Here is a 24,414-nt window from a genome sequence, read left to right as displayed (position 1 = left end):
AATTTATTTTTATATTGCGTCTCAATATCTCACAAGATTAACATGGCCTCAAATGAATCTAAAACTATATATATATATATATATATATATATATATATATATATATATATATATATATATATATATATATATATATATAGTTTTAGATTCATTTCAACCTAACTTAGTTCAATCCGAAGCTTAACTCAGAGTAGTGTATTTGATAAGTTTGGATACATGAATTCTTTCAGGGTATTCTCCTTTAGAATCTCTTCTAGTCAGGTGCATAGTAATAATCTTCTCCTATTTAAGTTTATTGCACCTAACCTTTATTATCATGTCAAGAGAAACTATTCTGAAGAAGACATTAGATCAAAATTATTGAAAATTTCTTCAACTCTCTTCTTCTTGTCAACTTAAGCATTAAATGTTTTAAGAGCTTCCTTGTGTTCAATCAAACCCCCTTCAGCAAAAACAACTTTAGGAACAACTTTAGTGGAATCATGTTTAATAGACTCGATTACGAGTTGCTATGTTGTGTTTAGCGGCAAAAGCTCTAGATTCTTCAATATATAAACCCCATTCATCAATGAAATCAAAAAGCTTAATGGGTTTTTCTTGGTTTGGAGCAGAAGAATTGCATGCAACAAAATACTTTCTTTTTCTTAATAGTAGTTGATCATCATCATAATCTATGTCATTGTTGGCATGTTTCTCCCCCTGAACTTGGGACTCCTGCTCAGCTTAGGATTAAGTTGGGAAAATGGTAGAGAATAGAATAAACATAACATGAGTATGCACTGAATCACCTAAGAAATCAACATCTAAAAATCCTTCTTCATTGAGATCAATATGAGAGTCTAAATCCTCATCAACATTATCTTCATCAACCATTGTTTGACAACTTGTTGGGTTAAATTCTCCCGATATTGACATCATCCATAGGAGAATCAACGAATGGAGTTGAGGCTTGAGTAATAGGGGTTGAAAGAGGCAAAGGTTGTTATTTAGTAGAAGTATAAGCACAAGATGGATAGTGGTGACATGGGAGTATTATGAGGTGGTTGTTGATCATTGGATGGTGGTGGTGGTGGAGGGGGTGCTGGATTGTTTGGTGAAGGTGTAGTGGTTGAACAACATGGAATAACTGCCCTCTTGATAGCGACATCATTTGTCTCAAAACATTCCATACGCTGAGCAAATACGTTATATAACTCAATCAGGTTTCGAAGAGCTAATAAAATTTGACTATGAGAATCTTGATGTGAAAGGTCATGCTCCCCCTCAAGCTTAGCATGAATTGAGATGTTATGTGCTGACTGAGATTCCTCTTGTTATGGATCAGGAGAAGGAAACATATGAAATGTAAAGAAATGTTCAGATAGGTTTAGTGATCTAAGGAATATATTTTGATGATGAGGAAGAGGACTTGAAATCGATATTGTCACACCCCCGAACCAGAACAGCGGAAACGTCCGGGGGTTTGGGTGACTTCATCTTGTAATATCATCATCGTGTAAATAATTGAATCAAGACAACATCATCATCACCCATACAATAATACAACCGTCATTGTTTACATCAGTGTTTTGGATTACAAATTACATTCCCAAAATATAAGTGTACGATGATAACAAAAATACAACAAAATCCATGATTTCTTGAAGGCTGACATGCTTAACGATTTCCTGAGAATACAAGTTATTTTGAAAATGGTCAACATATATAATTTTGTTGAGTTCATAAGCGTATTTGTATGAAAAGTTTGTATCGCTTTGTAACACCAGAAAATCCGATATTTCTGTTGAAAATGGTTTGAACGCTTTTTATCAAATCTTGTATTGAAGCATGTGTGTTTCTGTTTTCAAAATGTATAAAGAGTGTATTCCATAAATCCTATGTTATCTGTTGTAAGTAGTAGGTAATGTATAATGTGAGTTTTCCCAAAAAAATCCGATATTTTCTGCTTGTAAAAGTGTTGTGGTCTTAAACCCAAAGATCATAAAATGGTGTTTGTATAGTATCGTAACTGCAGAAATGTATATGTATTCCTTAAATTTTATAGTGGAGTTGATTTCTATGTGAGTCGTTATAACCATACTTGATATGACTGATCTGCCTGTCATGATGTTTTTCAGGCGTCGCTTGTTTAAGGTAAGACGTTTGTCACCCCATACTGGCCTAGTCTAGTTGTAGCGAACAGCTCAGGTGCGGGGCTGTCAACCCCATATAGATCTATACACAAACTCTCGCTCTCCCTCCAGGAGACTCTGATTATAACTACATGATTGAAGGTTGTATGCTAGGTAGGTATGAATGAAAGAACGTCTCATAAGAACCTTAACTATGTTTACGCAAATATCGTAACACACTATTTAATGTTTTAAATAACGTTTCCGTGTATGTATTTAGGTTACAAGGCCTAATGAACATGAAATGAGTATACAAGGTCCGTCGAGCATGTAGATGGGTTAACAAGGCCCAATAAACATGTAAGGAGTATACAGGACCTATCAAGCATGTAAATGGGTCGCTAAGGCCCAATAACATGTAATGAAAGTATTGATGGGTTTTAGCCATAAGAACTTTCCTATGTGCGCATGCAAAACCCTAATGCTTGGATCTAGGCTTTCTAATTAAACATGCTTTGAATCCAAGACTTCTAATGACTAATTAGGTATAAGAACAATACAAAATCAGATCTAGAAGCATACCTTTGAATCTCTTGTTTGATCTTGTTGTCTTGGAGCTCTAGAGTCACAATTGTCAGTCCTCTAATGGCTTACAAACACCAAATAGCAAGGAGGATGATTTGGGAGAGAGAGGGTAGGAGGAAATCGGCCAGGGGTTCTCTATTCTTAATGAGATGCCGATTTCCCTTGTCCATAGGGTCTATTTATACTTGTAGACTCCTTAAGGATTACAACTTAAACCCTAGTTGGATAATCTTCTCTTAAAGCAATCCAAATCCCTACCATAGATAAGCCTTGGACAATTTTGAGCTATCCTTAGCTCTTGAATTCGTCCAACCTCTATCCAATAAGGATTTACAGTCTAAACTATCAAACAATTGACAATTTATACCCTCTTATTTAATTAATCTTTTTAAGTCACCAAATTAATTCTAATTAATTCTATGACTTATATTAATCAAATAACAATATTATTATTCCTTATATTATTCTCATAATATATTAATAATATTTACTCTCTCATAATAAATCATCCAATCAAGTTGCTATGGTGAAGGCAACCCAAAAGGACCATGCACAATCGGGTCAAATACTTGCCTAATATAGTTGCAGCCTTAGACACTATTCCATAAGGTGATTCCAGCAAGCGCGGGTTTGTTCCAATGCTCAAAACCAATTCATAAGCACTCATGAACGTCGCAGCAATCTTTTGCTATGTCTAATACCATTTAGACAATCTATGTACCAATTCATGACAATCTTCATTCATATCTACTTCCAACATATGAACAATTGTGGACAATTTGAATAATTCGATTATTCTTAATAAATTCAATTATTCTGGAAGTCAAAACATGCAAGGTGAAACAATAGTTAAACAATTAACATAAGATAGTAACATTACTTATAAATAAAACTCCTTTATTTAATCATCAAATGTTAATTACATTTATCTATTACATGTTTCTAATACTATCTAATCTATGCTAATATCATCCTTCAGCCCAATACTCCTAGCATGCTGCAAGTGCTTAACCCTACTCAGTCCCTTCGTAAGCGGATCTGCTGGGTTATCTTCTGATGATATCCACTTCACTACGAGTTGTCCTTCTTCTACACGATGTCTAATAAAATGATATTTTCTATCGATATGTCGTGATCTACCATGATCTCTTGGTTCCTTGGTCAAGGCAACCGCTCCTTCATTATCACAGAAAATCTCCATGGGCTCCTTTATGGCAGGTACGACTCCAAGATCACCGATGAAGTTCTTCAGCCATATTGCCTCATTCGACACTTCGCTCGCTGCAATGTACTTTTATTCGCACGTTGAATCAGCTACGGTTTCCTGCTTGGAACTTTTCCATGTCACTGCTCCTCCATTCAGGGTAAAGACCCAGCCCGACTGCGAACGGTAGTTGTCCCTGTCGATCTGAAAGCTGGCGTCACTATACCCTCGCACCTTCAAGTCATCACTCCCTCCAAGGACTAAGAACCATTCCTTCGTCCTCCGAAGGTACTTAAGGATATTCTTTACCGCAATCCAATGGGCTCTGCCAGGATTCCCTTGATATCTGCTAACCATGCTAAAAGCAAAGGCTACATCAGGGCGAGTACAAGTCATAACGGTACATGATTGAGCCAACTGCGGAAGCGTATGGTACTCGGCTCATTTCTGCTATTTCAGCTTCGGTACTCGGACTTTGAGTCTTACTCAACTTGGCATTACTTTGTATCGGTAATTTTCCCTTCTTCGAGTTTTCCATACTAAAACGTTTTAGTACCTTCTCTAAATAAGTATTCTGACTAAGTCCTATTAGTCTCTTACTTCTTTCTCTTACTATCCTTATTCCCAAAATGTAAGAAGCCTCTCTGAGGTCCTTCATAGCGAAGCACTTCCCGAGCCAGGACTTAACTTCCTGCAGAGTCGGGATGTCGTTTCCTATGAGTAATATGTCATCCACATATAGAACGAGAAAGCTAACTATACTCCCACTGGCTTTGACATATACACATGATTCATCTTCGCTTCGTACAAATCTAAACTCTTTGACTTTCTCATCAAAGCAAAGATTCCATCTGCGAGATGCTTGCTTAAGTCCATAAATGGACTTCTCAAGCTTACACACTCTATTCGGATGGTTCGGATCCTCAAACCCCTCTGGCTGAGCCATGTAAACATCCTCAGCCAACTTTCCGTTAAGGAAAGCGGTCTTGACATCCATTTGCCAAATCTCATAATCATGAAATGCGGCAATCGCTAGCATCACTCTAATAGATTTTATCTTCGCAACTGGTGAGAAGGTCTTATCGTAGTCAACTCCAGGAGTTTGAGTAAATCCCTTCGCAACCAATCGCGCTTTATATGTGTGTACGTTTCCATCCACGTCGGTCTTCTTCTTGAAGATCCATTTGTACCCAACGGTCTTACGTCCGGGCACATTATCAACCAAATTCCAAACTTGGTTATCATACATGGATTGGATCTCGCTAGCCATTGCCTCTTTCCATTTCGCAGACTCCGGACCTGCCATGGCTTCCTTATAGCTATTAGGTTCATCAAGATTTATTAGTGTACCATCACTAATATACGTGTCCCCTTCGGTAGTAATATGAAAACCATAAAACTGGGGTTGAACTCTAACTCTATCGGAACGTCTAAGAGGTAAGGACTCGTCAATCGGTTCAACCGGAGCTTCCTCCTCGGGTTGAGTGCCAGCGGTAGAGGTTCCTTCATCTATCGACTCTTGAATCTCTTCAATCTCGATTTGCCTCCCACTGTCTCCTTGGCCTATGAGTTCTCGCTCTCGGAAAACTCCTCTCCTCGCAACAAAGACAACATTGTCCTTCGGTCTATAGAAGAGATATCCAAAGGATTTCTGCGGGTAGTCGATGAACATACATTGCTCACTTCAAGGTTCGAGCTTGTCGTGAGTATCTCGTCTTACGAAAGCCTCGCAACCCCAAACCTTGATATGTGCCAACGAGGGAGCTTTCCCTGTCCACATCTCGTGAGGTGTTTTGGTAACCTTCTTAGTAGGGACTCGGTTAAGGATATGGGCGGCAGTCTCTAAGGCATACCCCCAAAAAGAGATAGGTAGTGAAGTACGACTCATCATAGAGCAAACCATATCCAATAAGGTTCGATTACGCCTTTCTGCCACACCATTCAACTGCGGTGTCCTTGGAGGCGTCAATTGTGAAACTATTCCACACTCCTTGAGATAATCGTGGAATTCAAGACTTAGGTACTCTCCTCCTCGATCGGATCAAAGCATCTTGATTTTCCTGCCCAATTGATTCTCCACTTCATTCTTAAACTCTTTGAACTTTTCAAAGGTATCTGACTTTTGCTTGATTAAATAGATATACCCATATCTACTATAGTCATCGGTGAAAGTCACGTAGAAGCGGTTCCCATCCTTCGTGGTTGATCTAAACGGTCCACATACATCGGTATGTATTAGGTCCAATAGACCCTCACCCCTATCACATGTGCTCGTGAAGGGTGACTTAGTCATCTTTCCAAGCAAAACAAGACTCGCACGTGTCATCTTCCCTAAGGTCGAATGACTCCAACACTCCATCCTTTTGGAGTTGGGCTATGCGTTTCTTGTTGACATGTCCAAGACGACAATGCCACAAGGATGCTCTATCCATACTATTGGAAGAATCTATGTTTAAAACATCATTTCCTAAGTTATCAACAATCATAACAGTTTCATAAATTCCATTACATGGTATAGCTTCAAAATAAAAGACACCATTTAGATAAGCTAAAATAGAACCAATTCTCATTATTAAAAGAAAATCTAAAGCCTTGTCTACACAAACCATAAAATGAAATGATGTTTCTAGCCATTTCTGGCGAATAGCAACAATTGTTCAAATCTAAACATAAATTATTCCTAAGCACTAAAGAATACACCCCAATCTTGGTCACAGGCGACGATCTTCTGTTCCCCATGATTAGATTGATCCTTCCTTGCTCTACATCCCTACTTCTTCTTAGTCCCTGCACATTAGAACAAATGTGATAACCACAACTGGTATCAAGAACCCAAGAAATACATTGATTAGAATCGTTAGATTTAATTGTGTATATACCTGCGAAAGATGGATTGATCTTTCCTTCCTTAATGGCTTGCAGGTACTCTGGACAGCTTCTCTTCCAATGTCCTATCTTATGGCAGTGGTGGCACTCTGCCTCCTTTGGGTTAGGGCAGGGCTTAGCAGGATCAACTTTGGTCCCACTAGAAGAGGCACCATCTCGGGCTTTAACCTTGCGATAGTTCTTAGACGAAGCCTTCCTCTTCTTTCCCTTTCCTTGACCAATAGCCAAGACAGGAGCAGCGGGTGGATTGGGAGTTGGTGCAACAGACTTGTCCTTGAAGTTGCTCTCAGCGACCCTCAAAAGACCTTGGAGTTTGTTTAGGGTGACCTCCTATTTGTTCATGTGGTAGGTCATCCTAAATTGATTGTAGCTCGGAGGCAAAGAGTGAAGCACCATGTCGATCGCCAAGTCTTCCCCAAAGTCAACATTCAACTTGCGAAGGCGGTCGACATACCTTTGCATCTTTTGCAGGTGCACGGTAAGAGACTCCCCATGACCCATCTTAGCGGAAATCATGTTAGTGAAAATCTCATAACGCTCTTGTCTTGCGTTCTGGTGGTATCTCTCCAATAAGTCTTGATGCATTTCGTACGGGTACATGTCCTCATAGGACTTTTGGAATTCGGAGTTCATGGTGGCTATCATGATGCAATGTACCTTCGTTGCATCGCGCTCATGAGTTTCAAAAGCGGTCATTTCAGTCGGAGTAGCGATTTCAGGGTTGATTTTCTTGAGCTTCTCATCAAGGACATACTCCTTATCCTCATAGCGAGCAATGGTGCGAATGTATCTTATCCATTCGCTAAAGTTCGTTCCATCGAAAGTGACCTTTTGGCAAAGGCTCGTCAATGTGAAGGAACTATCAGCAGCGTTGTTTGCGTTCGACATCTACAAAATAGAAAGGACAAAGATAGATTAGAATGTGAATCCCAAATTTTCACCCAATAAGAAAAATTAGGGCTAGGTTCCAACAACAATATTTACATATTAGAAAAGGGATGTCGTAATCTAACATGCAAATAAATTGAAGGTAAGTGAATGACGATTCACTAATTCTCCACCATAAAAACCTAACTATAAGTCCTAAATGTATTGAGAATTCCTAGGTTCGGATGAGATTCATTGAAACTATTCAATGGCATGTTTAAATCTCGACATGCCCCTCTTGTTTGTGACTGGGATACCGAGGATCACAAAGCGGGTGTGAATTACCATGCAAATTCACCTGGTGCCTTCATTGTAACAATCACCTATTCGATGTCCCGGTAAACCACACACGCTCCATCGAACTATGATAAACAACGAATCACCCTTTGCCACCTTTGTTTAGAACCAATTAGTGTGGCGGTAAACCACACACGCTCCACTAACTTCTTAGCAAGGGTGCAAAGTGTAATTTCATGCGATTGCATCAATTCACTTTTCCTAAAGTAACTAAGATTGGGAAATTTTATAAAACATGTAGTTACTTTGTATTTGATATTATACTTTTAATGAGAGGATGAGGTTGCCCTATCCTACCCGTTCGGCTAACGACCCTCCACCGATCAAGCAAGCGGTGGGTGTGAGTGTACACCTATTAAGCGCCATTTTATAGGCCGCAACCTTATACCCACCTTATAGATCGGCTTCGTGAATGAGGCCTACTAACGGTAAGACTAACAAATAATTTTAATTAACAATTAATTCCATAATTATCCATATTTGATTTATTCAAGATTTCTTGCAAGATAATTACCAATTTAATCAAAATAATTAATTAATTATCATAAGGAAATTAAATATTTTATTAGTTGATAAATATCTTTAATTAGATCAAGATTATATTCATATATATCAAAAAATCGGATTAGGGTTGATCTAATATGATTAAGGTAAGTTTCCATAAGATAATCATGAAAAAATCCCGAATCTGGCCATTCCTGACGCTTGGACTCGCCGAGTGCACCAAGGGACTCGTCGAGTCCACTATGGAACTCGCCGAGTCCATGACTCAGAAACACAAAAATCGAATTTTGCAGTTAAGTTTCAAACAAACAAGCAACAATTTAATAGAAACCAAGCTAGGCTCTGATACCACTGATGGGTTTTAGCCATAAGAACTTTCCTATGTGCGCATGCAAAACCCTAATGCTTGGATCTAGGCTTTCTAATTAAACATGCTTTGAATCCAAGACTTCTAATGACTAATTAGGTATAAGAACAATACAAAATCAGATCTAGAAGCATACCTTTGAATCTCTTGTTTGATCTTGTTGTCTTGGAGCTCTAGAGTCACAATTGTCACTCCTCTAATGGCTTACAAACACCAAATAGCAAGGAGGATGATTTGAGAGAGAGAGGGTAGGAGGAAATCGGCCAGGGGTTCTCTATTCTTAATGAGATGCCGATTTCCCTTGGCCATAGGGTCTATTTATACTTGTAGACTCCTTAAGGGTTACAACTTAAACCCTAGTTGGATAATCTTCTCTTAAAGCAATCCAAATCCCTACCATAGATAAGCCTTGGACGATTTTGAGCTATCCTTAGCTCTTGAATTCGTCCAACCTCTATCCAATAAGGATTTACAGTCTAAAGTGTAACTATCAAACAATTGACAGTTTATACCCTCTTATTTAATTAATCTTTTTAAGTCACCAAATTAATTCTAATTAATTCTATGACTTATATTAATCAAATAACAATATTATTATTCCTTATATTATTCTCATAATATATTAATAATATTTACTCTCTCATAATAAATCATCCTATCAAGTTGCTATGGTGAAGGCAACCCAAAAGGACCATGCACAATCGGGTCCAATACTTGCCTAATATAGTTGCAGCCTTAGACACTATTCCAACAAGTATCAGGCCCAATAAGCATGTAAATGGGTCATTGAGTCCCAATAAACATGTAACGAATGTATCAGGCCCAATAAGCATGTAAATGGACCACAAAGACCCAATAACATGAAAATGGGTAAATAAGGCCCATAAAAATGAGAATAACGCAATTAGCCCGTTTGTTGTTATATTGTTTGTATTAGCTCAAATATTTACTAAAATGACATAAAAGGGCCCACTTTTTGTAACAATAACATTCTTGGCCCATAAGCCGAAAATTTTACAATTTAGGCACATTTTTGGTAAAAATGACACTTTAGGCCCATTAAGGTCGAAACTTTACTTTTAAGGGCTCATTTTGTATATAAGGAAATTTTCAAAAACTTTCAATAGAAATGACGTTTTTGGCCCAAATTTAATAGAAATGACGTTTTCAGCCCATTTAACCGGAAATTTACATTTTTGGCCCATGTTTGTTTTGAAATGACAATTTAATCCATAAAAAGTCAACAATTACCTTTTTATGCCCTTGAAACCGTGAGTAGCTAAATAAGACCCATTTTTTTTTGTGAAAATGGACATATTTGGCCCATTAAAACCGTGAAGGCCTAATTATAAGCCCATTTATGAAAATTAATACTTTTTGACCCTCTTAAAACCATGAATATCTTAAAGACCCATTTGTATTTAAAAATGACTCTTTTGGTCCTCTCAAAACCGTGAGTTGACATAAGAACCTCACTTTTTGTTTATCTTGTCAAATATGACCCTTTATATGATTTTATTTAGTTTTCATACATTTTTAGCATGTTTAATTCTTTTCACTTCATAGTAAGTCACATAAGATGGTTTAGTTTACAAACATCACCAGGTTTAGTAGATTTTTCGAGTTTAGTGAAGATCTAGCATGTTTTCATAACATAATCACAACATATTACATGAAAACACTCACATACATGCATAAATACATAGATCTAACACAAAGCAACTTGTATCCTCCCCCAAAACATAGTAAAAACCGAAAACAAGGGGGGGGGGTATGAACTCACTTTGGTTGATGGATCGGTTTTGGTGAGAAGATTGAAGGAGATTTCGGCCTAGTTTGCTTCTTAAGGAGATTTTTCGGACTTAGGGTGTTCTAAGAAGCAAGAATCACGAAATTTAGTGTAAATAAGGAAGGACTTAACATTAAAATGAAGTTGAACTCCTTGATTAGAAAGTAGCTTACCAAGAATGATGATCTTTGATGAGGTATTCTTGAACACACACACATAAGCACACACGAAAATTTGGAAGAATGGATGAAATATTCTTGTGTTTGAGAGGAAAGGATAAGAGATTCTTGAGTTTGAAATGAAGAATGATGGTTGTGGTAATGGCTATTATGATCGAGAGTGAGAAGAGAAGAGAGAGAGAGAGAGAGAGAGAGAGAGAGAGAGAGAAAGAGAGAGAAAGAGAGGTCATTACATGGTGGTTAACTATTTAAACCAAGATACTTATTGGATAAATTTCATAGATATTTGTAGGTAAATGGTGAGGTGTCACCAATAATCCAATTTAAGTTTTTCTTCTTTTTTGTTTTTTTTAAACCGAGATTGGGAGGGGAAGATAAGAAAGAATGAATATTAGGCTCCAGTTAAATAACAATCGAAATTATAGCCCAAATAAGAAATTTTTCGGCCCAGTTGGCCCATATACATGTTTTCGGCCCAAAAGTGGTATAAAGAATGGGTTTTCGACCCAATTATGTTCAAAAAAACGTTTATGGCCCATTAAGGCCCGTGGAGAGTTTTCTGGCCCAAAAATCAATTACTTAGTGAATGTGGGTCCAATTAGGATCCAAATGAGGTATCTTAACCAAAAAAAATCAATTTTTGGGTTTATTGGCTCATTAGGCCCAATAAATGATTCCTGGCTCAAAAAAAATGTTTGAACTAGGAAATTAGGGTTACAACCCAAAGTTGAGTGTATGAAATGTATTGAATTAGGTTTTGGGCTTCACAAGTGAGTTTTAATTTAAATAGCTTTTTTGAAATGAATAATATGTATAACATCAATCTTTGAGTTAAAAAATACATCAAGAGTTGATTATAAATAGATAGAATTTCCTAGCCAAAAATGCTAGTTGTGACAGATATGCTTTTTAGGATGAGGTGGACACTGACTAGCATCTTGAGTTAGATCAAGACGTTGAATCACAGGCTGTCTGATTGTAATTGATGGAGACCGAGATGATGGCCCTAAAGAAAATTTACTATTAAACTCTTGAATGTTTGCATCAACATCTTTCATATCTTCATCATCATCATCATTATCTCCAATATTAGTTTCTTATAAATTATTCACTTTTTTCATATTAATCTTCACTAAATTCATATACAACCTCATATGCGTCCTCATCAGAAGGATAAAAAGTTGCTAGAACGCCTAGTGGAGTATATGGGTGACGATCAGTGTGATAAGGATTCAACACCCACTTAGCCACCCACTAATTGATTGGAGGATCACTGGATGACATAAAAGACTTGGTGATGGACTTTACAGGATAAACAAAAATCAGTTGAGCAAATTCTAACTGCTTTATCTTCACCATTGCATACAAAATCCTTATCTCAAAAATATTTAACTAGTCCAGACTCCTAGTTTTGTGCTCTAGGCACTTTCCAATAACACTATTAAGGTAATTCTACCCTGTAGGAATACATTGTCGAAGAATCGGACCATGGTGTTTTCCTTGCTTCGTGGGATCGTAACCTAAATTAGCCACAACTTTCTTACATTAATCTTCTGAGAGAAGATTGGAGTATTGAATTAGAGTGGAAAGACGAACAGCATCAATGATAGCTTTCGCAGTAATAACAATATTATAATTTCAGTTTCCAACTGATCCTCAAATGTATTCTGATTAATGATCATACGTATAAGTGTAGTATAACTCACAGACATGATAAGGGAAGAATAAATCAACACAGTCAGCAAGAGTGTATCTCAATGGATGACCTTTCAGAAATTCAACAAAAGATTCTAACCCTATTTTTCGATATTTGGGTGGAATAACATCTGAAAAAGCAACATTGGTAGCATTGATCATAATAAGAGTTGATGGAGTGTTCTTATCTTTGTGAGCACCAATAATTGGAACGTAAGTGAAGAGGGGAGACATAGTTGCAGAAATTGGGGTTCTTGAGAGTTTTCTTAAGAGAAATTAATGAACGAGAAGTTATAAACCCTTGAATGAAGAAACAAATTCTTTTTATACTTGCAAGTTGTAATGCCCGTAGATCCGGGCTAGTTAATTTAGAGATAATATGGGTCGAAAATGACTTTTTGACAAAAGATTATTTAGAATAAATAATCTTAAGCAAGTTGTAGAATATGTCTCAAGGGTTCCGTACATATAAAGAACGCCAAAATCCGAGTTATAACGAAGAAGTTATGGCTCGTCGAAGTTTTTCGGCAAAACTGGCACGACACCGGGAGACGTAAAAAGTGAATTTATGATAGAAGAATTTTTAGCCTTAGTAATATAAACCAAAGTCGTAGAGTATGTTAAACCGAGAAAATCCATAAAAAGAACGCCCAAATTTGACTTCGTATGAGGAAGTTATGATTTCGGCTTAGTAGTGTACAACCCGAAACTCGAATTTTAGTTCGAGCGGTTTTTGGCTTACGCGACCTAAATGAGAGTTGAAGATCTCATTAATAGGAACTCAACGGTAAAAAGATAGACGAAAACGGAGTCCGTATGAAGGAGTTACGAATTCTTCGGGGTCATTTAGCAGTCTAATCTCCTCGTACTTTTAATTTGAGATCGGTCGAGAATTAGCCGACGGAGTCTAAATGAAACTTGTAGATCTTGATTTTACCTACGCGTTGAAAAAAAGAACGTCGAAAAAGAAGCTCGTATGCGAGAGTTATGGTTTTTCTAAGTTTGAAGGCTGATACGCGATATTGGGTGACGTTGGCGCGATCACAACCATTGCTTTCTCTCCAAGGAAAGCCATCAGATGATGACACGTGGCACTGACTCGGTGAGTCAGTGAACCGACTCGGCGAGTCCTTCAGGATTTCACCCTATAAATAGAGGTGTCGGGTCTTGCCATTTCTTCACACCTCCCAAACTCACTTTCTCTCTCTAGTTTCTCTCTCTAGCCTCCCAACCCCCCCCCCCCCCTAAAGCCTAGGTAAACCCACTAGCACCCGAAGGAAGCCCCGAGGCTCCCGGAGTCCTGAGAAAAGAGCCTTTCGGCTCGGGAACGCTGCTCCAGCGAAGTCTGGTTTTTGAGAAAACCCGCTGTAAGTGAGCTACGCCTAACCTATCTTTAGTATAGCTTATGTTTTAATATAGTAATGTTATTAGGACCTTACAATAAGTATTTGGGCTATTATTATGAGTTATATTGAGTGTTATTTAATGATTATATAATAATAATAATAATAGCTGGACTATTAATTAGTCGCAGTTAACGTCAGACTAAACCCTAGTCATATTGATACGAGGTTTTGTCGTGGAAATTGTGTTAAGAGTAACGAAGTGCTGTCCGGGTGATGATTCACCGCCTAATCAGGTGAGTACATAATTACTTTCAGCTTACACATAGATATGAAGTATTTTATATAAATTACGTGCGGTGTGTGCATATTATTTGTATACTTGCTATCTATGCTGGATGGACGATTTTGTAACGCCCGATTTTCAGGGCTAAGCATTTTCGACGATGTAATAGTCTAGGTCAACTATTGTAACTTTTTTTAATAAAGATGAAATATTTGAGTATTATGTGAATTTTTATGCTTATTATGTATTTATAAATATTTAATAAATAAAATATAAAAATAAGCGTCAAAATTAAAGTGTGAGATAAGTCCGATATCTCTACATAAAGTCTTAGTGGTCGAAACAAGGATTCCGAGGATATAAAGAACGCCGAAATCCGAGTTATAACGAGGAAGTTATGACCCGCCGAAGTTTTACGGCAAAACCGACACGACACTGGGAGATGTAAATAGTGAATTTATGATGGAGGACTTTCTAGCCTTAGTGATCTAAACTAAAGTTGTAGTATATGTTAAATCGAGAACATCCGTAAAAAGAACGCCCAAATCTGAAATTCGTATGAGGAAGTTATGATTTTTTCTAAGATTCGGCTTAGCAGTGCACGACCGAAAACTCGAATTTTAGTTCGAGCTGGTTTTGACTTACGCGACCTAAATGAGAGTTGAAGATCTCATTAATAGGAACTCAACAGTAAAAAGACAGAAGAAAACAGAGTCCGTATGTAGAAGTTATGAATTTTACGCGGACGTTTAATAGTATAATCTCCTTGTACTGTTAAATTTAAGATCGGTCAAGAATTAGTCGACGGAGTAAAAATGAAAGTTGTAGATATTATTTTTACCTACACGTGGATATAAAGAACGTCAAAAACGGAGATCATATGTGAAAGTTACGGATTTTAGAAGTCGGAAGTGTGCTGTGCGAAAATGGGTGATGTGGCACAATCTTGGCCATTGCTTTCTCCCCAAGTCTTGCCACTAGATGGTGACATGTGGCACAAAGTTCAGCCAATTTTCACCCTATAAATAGAACCTCTCCCACCCTCATTTTCTTCACACCTTTTTCATTATTTCTTCTCTTACTCTCTCTGTAGAACCTCTCTCTAGCCCTGAAACCCCCCGAAAAGCCTAGGGAACCTCCCTAGCACGAGGCGGAAGCCCCGGAGTGCTCGAAAGCTCCGAGAAGAAGAGATTTTCAGCTCGGGAACGCTGCTCCAAGCAAAGACCGGTTTTCTATAAAACCCGCTGTAAGTGAGCTACGCCTACGCTATTTTTAATATATCGTTTATTTAATTATAGTAACGTTATTATGAACTTATAATAAGTACTTGGGCTATTATTATGGGCTATATAAGTATTGTTTGACGCTTATATAATAGTAATAATAGCTAGACTATTAATTAGTCTCGGCGAATAATAGACTAAACTCTAGTGGTAATAATACTAGGTTTCGTTGAAGGAAATTATTTTTAAGAAGCGAAGCGCTGTCTGAGTTCGGATTCACCACCTTTTCAAGTGAGTGCATAGTTACTTTCAGCTTACACATAGATATGAAGTATTTTATATAAATTACGTGCTATGTGTGCATATTACCTGAATACTTGCTATCTATGTTGGATGAACATTTTTATACATGTTTTCAATGATTTAAAATGTATATTTATTTTATATCTACGAAAATGTTGGGGTAAAACATGGGTAGATGTATTAGTTGCTATGTGATAAAATGAAATAATGAGAGGCCTCATTATAGATGTTATTGATGATCCAGTCATCTAGCGGAGTATAGATGACGACCACGAACTATTCTAGACAGTCCAGTGGAACACTAGCAGGCTCGCAACCTGTAGGTGTTTATTTGAACTGTGTGTTTACTTGAACTGTGTGCTCACCAGATGTACTCCATCCCCCACATGGTTTCCTTAAGGACATTTATTGCTGAGGAATCCCCTTAGCAGTAGTGTCCGTCCCGATGATAATCCTTAGGATAGGTCCCTTATGATAGATGCTTAGGGACGTAATGTGAGGATAACGGGAACGGGTAATCGGGTTATTGTTGGTTGAGGAAATTAATAAACTTATTTATTGTGGGTTGAAAACCCTATGTGCTCACCAGGCTCCCAAGCTTGACCCACTCAGTTTCTTGTATTACAGGTAGTGGCGCATGAGCATAGATGTGATGTCGTGGGATGAGAGATTAATGGATTTTAGGCCTGTAAATACGGAATAATGTAGTAAGGCCTATGTTGTATTGTTTATGCTTATGATCTGTATCGAACATGACATCCTGAGTCTTTTTAATGAAATACATTTCTACGGAAATGCTTTTGATAAATCTCTATCATATTTTGTTTTGGGACAAATTCCGTAACACTTTTATTTAAAATGTTACTCTGATTTTTAAACAAAACATAAACAAAATCGGTCTTTTCTGGCCGTGATTTTGGGGATGTCACAGTTGGTATCAGAGCATTAGTTTAAGCAAACTAGGAATTTGTAGGATTTCTAGACTTAAACTTAGAATGCTAAGAGATGATTGTGTGGTGTGAGCACTAGCTTATTTTATGAACTATGCCTAAAATGCTTTTACGTGCTAAATGCTTTGTGCCTGATATGATACTATTTGTTCGGATCTATGGTCTGTTGCCGACCGGATCTGGAAACCTTATGTGTTTAGGATTCTAAACGTACGACTACGATATTAGAACTAGCATATAAACGTTTCGGAGAGATAAGGATGATTTGAACATCAGTCCTAAATAAAGATCTAAATTCACTTTATTCGGTGTATAGATCAAGATGGCAAGGACCCATAGCGGAAATGTGAATGAAAATGGAAACAGAAACCAACCCCCAGTGATTGAGCAAATACCTGTTGTGGAAGCCGCTGCTGAGCCAATAACGATGATCCAGGCGATGTTGGATCGTCAAATGGAGGAAACCAGACGTTTTCTCCAGCAAAATCGAGAGGAAGCGACTATACAGATCGAACGGCCCGAGTCGAACGAAGGGCGGACTGAGGAGGGGAACTACAGTGGAATCGTTGGTCAGGTCAACCCACCAATAGTTCGACAAAACAACCAAGATGACAAAGTTGAGAGGAATGGATGCAAGTACAAGGATTTTCTGACTTGCAAGTCATCGACTTTCACTGGAAAGGAAGATCCGATCGGGGTCATGGATTGGATCTGGGAGATGGAGTTAGCTTTCATCACGTGCGGTTGCAGAGGAAAACAACAGACCACATTTGCAGTGCGTCAGTTTCGAGGAGGCGCTGTACGTTGGTGGAATACCTTGGGGAAGACTCTGAGCCCCAATGAGCCCCTGCAACTGACATGGGCATAATTTCTGGTGCAATTCAAACGAAAGTACTGCTCAGCTCAAAACCTGCTCGAGCTAGAGAACCAGTTTCTAACCCTGAAGAAGAGAAGCATGTTAATCGATGAATACACGAACAACTTTACAGAAAAGATGGAGTTTGCCTTGCGTCTTGTTCCGGATGAGATAACAAAGATCGACAAGTACGCTAAGGGACTCCCATGGGAGTATGCAGTGCCAGTGCGTCAGGCACCTACTCTGGAGGCAGCTATCTGGGCTGCCAAGTCTGTGGAGGATATGATTAAGGGAAGAGCTACCAGCAAAGTTGAGGTTGGCGAGAAGAGGAAATTTGAAGGGTCTGCTAAACCCAACAAAAAGAAGAGCAAGTTCGGTTCAAAGAAGCTCGGGGGAGGAGGAAATGAATTTAAATGGTGCGAGAAGTGCAAGAAGAAGCACTCGGGAAAATGTAGCGAGGAAATAACCTGCTACAAGTGTGGGAAAACGGGGCACTATGCCAATGAGTGCACCATCAACAAGAGGGTGTGCTACGAGTGCCGTGAAAAAGGGCATATTGCTAAGGATTGCCCAAAGAAGAAAGATGCAGGAAGGCCCAACATACCACCAAAGCCGAAGGCGAGAGCCTTCCAAATGACACTAGAGGCTGCGGAGGAGGCAACAGACGTCGCTTCAGGTATTTTTCTTATAAATGGTTTGCCTGCAAATATACTATTTGATTCCGGAGCCAACTATTCCTTTGTATCGCATAAATTTGGTGGGAAATTAGCATTGCCTGTAGAAAAACTAGATAATGCCCTGATTGTAGAAGTTGCCAATGGCAAATTCGTACCTGTTAGTGATCGTATTAGGAACATCGTCATCGACCTAAATGGAAAAGAATTCCACGAAGAGCTATTACCCTTAGAGTTAAACGGTTTCGACATCGTTTTGGGTATGGATTGGCTAAGCGCCAACGATGCCGAGATATTATGCCGAAAGAAGATAGTTTAAGCGAACTAGGACTTTGTAGGATTTTTAAACAAAGCATAAATAAAATCGGTCTTTGATGGCCATGATTTTGGGGATGTGACAGATTTCATACACGTTTTAAATGATTTAAACTGTATATGTATTTTATATCTACAAAATATGTTGGGTAAAACTGATGGGTTTTAGCCATAAGAACTTTCCTATGTGCGCATGCAAAACCCTAATGCTTGGATCTAGGCTTTCTAATTAAACATGCTTTGAATCCAAGAATTCTAATGACTAATTAGGTTAAATAACAACATTGAAACAGATCTAGAACCATACCTTTGAATTCCTTGTTGATCTTGTTGTCTTGGAGCTTCTAGAGTCACAATTGTCACTCCTCTAATGGGTTACAAACACCAATAGCAAGAAAGATGATTTAGGAGAGAGGAGAGGGGAGGAAATCGTCCAGGGTTCTCTTACTTTAGGTGAGGTGCCGATTTCCCTTAGCCATAGGGTCTATTTATACTTGTAGACTCCTTAAGGGTTACAACCTAAACCCTAATTGGATAATCTTCTCTTAAGGCTATACAAATCCATTCCATAGATAAGTCATGGACGATTTTGAAGCTATCCTAGCTTCTAGAATCCGTCCATCCTATATCTATATGGATTTACAGTCTAAAGCTTAACTATCAAACAATTGACAGTTTATACCCCTTTATTTAATTAATCTCTTTAAGTCACCAAATTAATTCCAATTAATTCTATGACTTATATTAATCAAATAACAATATATTATTCTTTATATTATTCTCATAATATATTAATAATATTTACTCTCTCTTAATAAATCATCCTATCAAGTTGCTATGGTGAAGGCAACCCAAAAGGACCATGCACAACCGGGTCAAATACTTGCCTAATATAGTTGCAGCCTTAGACACTATTCCAACAGTCTCCCACTTGGATAAGTCTAGTAACTATATACACAAGTATAATTTGGTTTGCAATCGTAGCTCTCAAAGACGTTGTCAAACTCTGATCTAATCAATCTTGTCCTTTAGATAAGGGATATACAGTCCTCTGTTAGATATCATGCTGACAATCCTATGGAACGGTTAGTCAAGCATTTAGGTTTCTCGATCTCTAATTTATTCGACATAGAACTTAATCGCACACATCAATTCAGTTCTGATCGGGCCCGACACATAAGTCAAATCAAATCATCGAGCGGCCGAGATATCGCTTTTACCTTCTTAGGATAAAAGTTACAGATAAACTTCGACTTATATGCATTTACTTATTCATTAACCAACTATACACAACAATGCATTTTATAACACCGAGTTACTGATGCGTTTTCGCATTATCAATGTACAATCAATTAACAAATAACAAACCATATATCTAGGTTTTAAGACTATATGATATTATCGTCTTGCGATCACCCTTTTATATCACATTCCATAAGGTGATTCCAGCAAGCGCGGGTTTGTTCCAATGCTCAAAACTAGTTCATAAGCACTCATGAACGTTGCAGCAACCCTTTGCTATGTCTAAAACCATTTAGACAATCTACACACCCATTCATGACAATCTTCATTCATATCTACTTCCAACATATGAACGATTGTGGACAATTTGAACAATTCGATTATTCCTAATAAACTCAATTATTTTGGAAGTCAAAACATGCAAAGTGAAACAATAGCTAAACAACTAACATAAGATAGTAACATTACTCATAAATAAAACTCCTTTATTTAATCATCAAATGTTAATTACATTTATCTATTACACGTTTCTAATACTATCTAATCTATGCTAATATCATCCTTCAGCCCAATACTCGTAGCATGCTACAAATGCTTAACCCTACTCAGTCCCTTCGTAAGTGGATCTGCTGGGTTATTTTCTGATGATATCCTCTTCACTACGAGTTGTCCTTCTTCTACACGATGTCTAATGAAGTGATATTTTCTATCGATATGTCTTGATCTACCATGATCCCTCGGTTCCTTGGTTAAGGCAATCGCTCCTTCGTTATCACATAAAATCTCCATGGGCTCCTTTATGACAGGTACGACTCCAAGATCACCGATGAAGTTCTTTAGCCATATTGCCTCCTTCGACGCTTCGCTCGCTGCAATGTACTCTGATTCGCACGTTGAATCAGCTACGGTTTCCTGTTTGGAACTCTTCCATGTCACTGCTCCTCCATTTAGGGTAAAGACCCTGCCCGACTGTGAACGGTAGTTGTCCCTATCGGTCTGAAAGCTGGCGTCACTATACCCTCGAACCTTCAAGTCATCACTCCCCCCGAGGACTAAGAACCATTCCTTCGTCCTCCGAAGGTACTTAAGGATATTCTTCACCGCAATCCAATGTGCTCTGCCAGGGTTCCCTTGATATCTGCTAACCATGCTCAAAGTGAAGGCTACATCAGGGCGAGTACAAGTCATAGCGTACATGATTGAGCCAACTACGGAAGCGTATGGTACTCGGCTCATTTCTGCTATCTCAACTTCGGTACTCGGACTTTGAGTCTTACTCAACTTGGCATTACTTTGTATCGGTAATTCTCCCTTCTTCGAGTTTTCCATACTAAATCGTTGTAGTACTTTATCCAGGTAAGTATTCTGACTAAGTCCAATTAGTCTCTTACTTCTTTCTCTTACTATCCTTATTCCCAAAATGTAAGAAGCCTCTCCGAGGTCCTTCATAGCGAAGCACTTCCTGAGCCAGGACTTAACCTCCTGCAGAGTCGGGATGTCGTTTCCTATGAGTAATATGTCATCGACATATAGAACGAGGAAGCTTACTATACTCCCACTGGCTTTGACATATACACATGATTCGTCTTCGCTTCGTACAAATCCAAACTCTTTGACTTTCTCATCGAAGCAAAGATTCCATCTGCGAGACGCTTGCTTAAGTCCATAAATCGACTTCTCAAGCTTACACACTCTATTTGGATGCTTCGGATCCACAAACCCCTCTGGCTGAACCATGTAAACATCCTCAGCCAACTTTCCATTAAGGAAAGCGGTCTTGACATCCATTTTCCAAATCTCATAATCATGAAATGTGGCAATTGCTAGCATCACTCTAATAGATTTTATCTTCGCAACTGGTGAGAAGGTCTTATCATAGTCAACTCCGGGAGTTTGAGTAAAGCCCTTCGCAACCAATCGTGCTTTATATGTGTGTACTTTTCCATCCACGTCGGTCTTCTTCTTGAAGATCCATTTGCACCCAACGGTCTTACGTCCGGGCACATAATCAACCAAATTCCAAACTTGGTTGTCATACATGGATTGGATCTCGCTAGCCATTGCCTCTTTCCATTTTGCAGACTCCGGGCCTGCCATGGCCTCCTTATGGCTATTAGGTTCATCAAGATTTATTAGTGTACCATCACTAATATACGTGTCCCCTTCGGTAGTAATATGAAAACCATAAAACTGGGGATGAACTCTAACTCTATAAGAATGTCTAAGAGGTAAGGACTCGTCAATCGGTTCAACCGGAGTTTGCTCCTCGGGTTGAGTGCCAGCGGTAGAGGTTCCTTCATCTATCGACTCTTGAATTTCTTCAAGTTCGATTTGCCTCCCACTGTCTCCTTGGCTTATGAGTTCTCGCTCTCGGAAAACTCCCCTCCTCGCAACGAAGACAACATTGTCCTTCGGTCTATAGAAGAGATATCCAAAGGATGTCTGCGGGTAGCCGATGAAAATACATCGCTCACTTCGAGGTTTGAGCTTGTCGTGAGTATCTCGTCTTACGAAAGCCTCGCAACCCCAAACCTTGATATGTGCCAACGAGGGAGCTTTCCCTGTCCACATCTCGTGAGGTGTTTTGGCAACCTTCTTAGTAGGGACTCGGTTAAGGATATGGGCGGCAGTCTCTAAGGCATACCCCCAGAAAGAGATAGGTAGTGAAGCACGACTCATCATAGAGCGAACCATATCCAATAAGGTTCGATTACACCTTTCTTCCACACCATTCAACTGCGGTGTCCTAGGAGGCGTCAATTGCGAAACTATTCCACACTCCTTGAGATAATCGTGGAATTCAAGACTTAGGTACTCTCCTCCTCGATCGGATCAAAGCATCTTGATTTTCCTGCTCAATTGATTTTCCACTTCATTCTTAAACTCTTTGAACTTTTCAAAGGTTTCTGACTTTTTCTTGATTAAATAGATATACCCATATCTACTATAATCATCGGTGAAAGTCACGTAGAAGCGGTTCCCATCCTTCGTGGTTGATCTAAACGGTCCACATACATCGGTATGTATTAGGTCCAATAGACCCTCACCCCTTTCACATGTACTCGTGAAGGGTGACTTAGTCATCTTTCCAAGTATACAAGACTCGCACGTGTCATCTTCCCTAAGGTCGAATGACTCCAACACTCCATCCTTTTGGAGTTGGGCTATGCTTTTCTTGTTGACATGTCCAAGACGACAATGCCACAAGTATGCTTTATCCATACTAGTGGAAGAATCTATATTCAAAACATCATTTCCTAAGTTATCAACAATCATAATAGTTTCATATATTCCATTACATGGTATAACTTCAAAGTAAAAGACACCATTTGGATAAGCCAAAATAGAACCATTCTCATTATTAAAAGAAAATCTAAATGCTTGTCTATATAAACCATGAAATGAAATGATGTTTCTAGCCATTTCTGGCGAATAGCAACAATTGTTCAAATCTAAACACAAATTATTCCTAAGCACTAAAGAATACACTCCAATCTTGGTCACAGGCGACGATCTTCTGTTCCCCATGATTAGATTGATCCTTCCTTGCTCCACATCCCTACTTGTTCTTAGTCCCTGCACATTAGAACAAATGTGGTAACCACAATCGGTATCAAGAACCCAAGAAATAGCATGATTAGAATCGTTAGATTTAATTGTGTATATACCTGCGAAAGATGGCTTGATCTTTCCTTCTTTGATTGCTTGCAGGTACTCTGGGCAGCTTCTCTTCCAATGTCCTATCTTGTGGTAGTGGTGGCACTTTGCCTCCTTCGGGTTAGAGCAGGGCTTAGCGGGATCAACTTTGGTCCCATTAGAAGAGGCACCATCTCGGGCTTTAACCTTGCGATAGTTCTTCGATGAAGCTTTCCTCTTCTTTCCCTTTCCTTGACCAATAGCCAAGACAGGAGCAACAGGCAGATTGGGAGTTGGTGCAACATACTTGTGTTTTTAGTTGCTCTCAGCGACCCTCAAAAGACCTTGGAGTTTGCTTAGGGTGACCTCTTCTTTGTTCATGTGGTAGGTCATCCTAAATTGGTTGTACATCGGAGGCAAAGAGTGAAGCACTATGTCGATCGCCAAGTCTTCCCCAAAGTCAACATTTAACTTGCGAAGGCGGACGACATACCTTTGCATCTTTTGCAAGTGCACGGTAAGAGATTCTCCATGACCCATCTTAGCGGAAATCATGTTGGTGAAAATCTCATAACGCTCTTGTCTCGCGTTTTGGTGGTACCTCTCCAATAAATCTTGATGCATCTCGTACGGGTACATGTCCTCGTAGGACTTTTGGAATTCGGAGTTCATGGTGGCAATCATGATGCAATGTACCTTCGTTGCATCTCGCTCATGAGTTTCCAAAGCGGTGATTTCAGCCGGAGTAGCGATTTCGGGGTTGATCTTCTCAAGCTTCTCATCGAGGACATACTCCTTATCCTCATAGCGAGCAATGGTGCGAATGTATCTTATCCATTCGCTAAAGTTCGTTCCATCGAAGGTGACCTTTTGGCAAAGGCTCATCAACGTGAAAGAACTAGCAGCAGCGTTGTTAGCGTTCAACATATACAAATAGAAAGGACAAAGATAGATTAGAATAAGAATCGCTAATTATCACCCAATAAGAAAATTAGGGCTAGGATCCAACAATAACATTTACATACTAGAAAAGGGATGCCGT

Source organism: Lactuca serriola, chromosome 9 (genome assembly GCF_051521515.1).
Source record: "Lactuca serriola cultivar US96UC23 chromosome 9, Lser_US96UC23_V15, whole genome shotgun sequence".
In the NCBI taxonomy this organism is placed as follows: domain Eukaryota; kingdom Viridiplantae; phylum Streptophyta; class Magnoliopsida; order Asterales; family Asteraceae; genus Lactuca; species Lactuca serriola.
Note: the sequence above shows the minus strand (reverse complement) of the source record.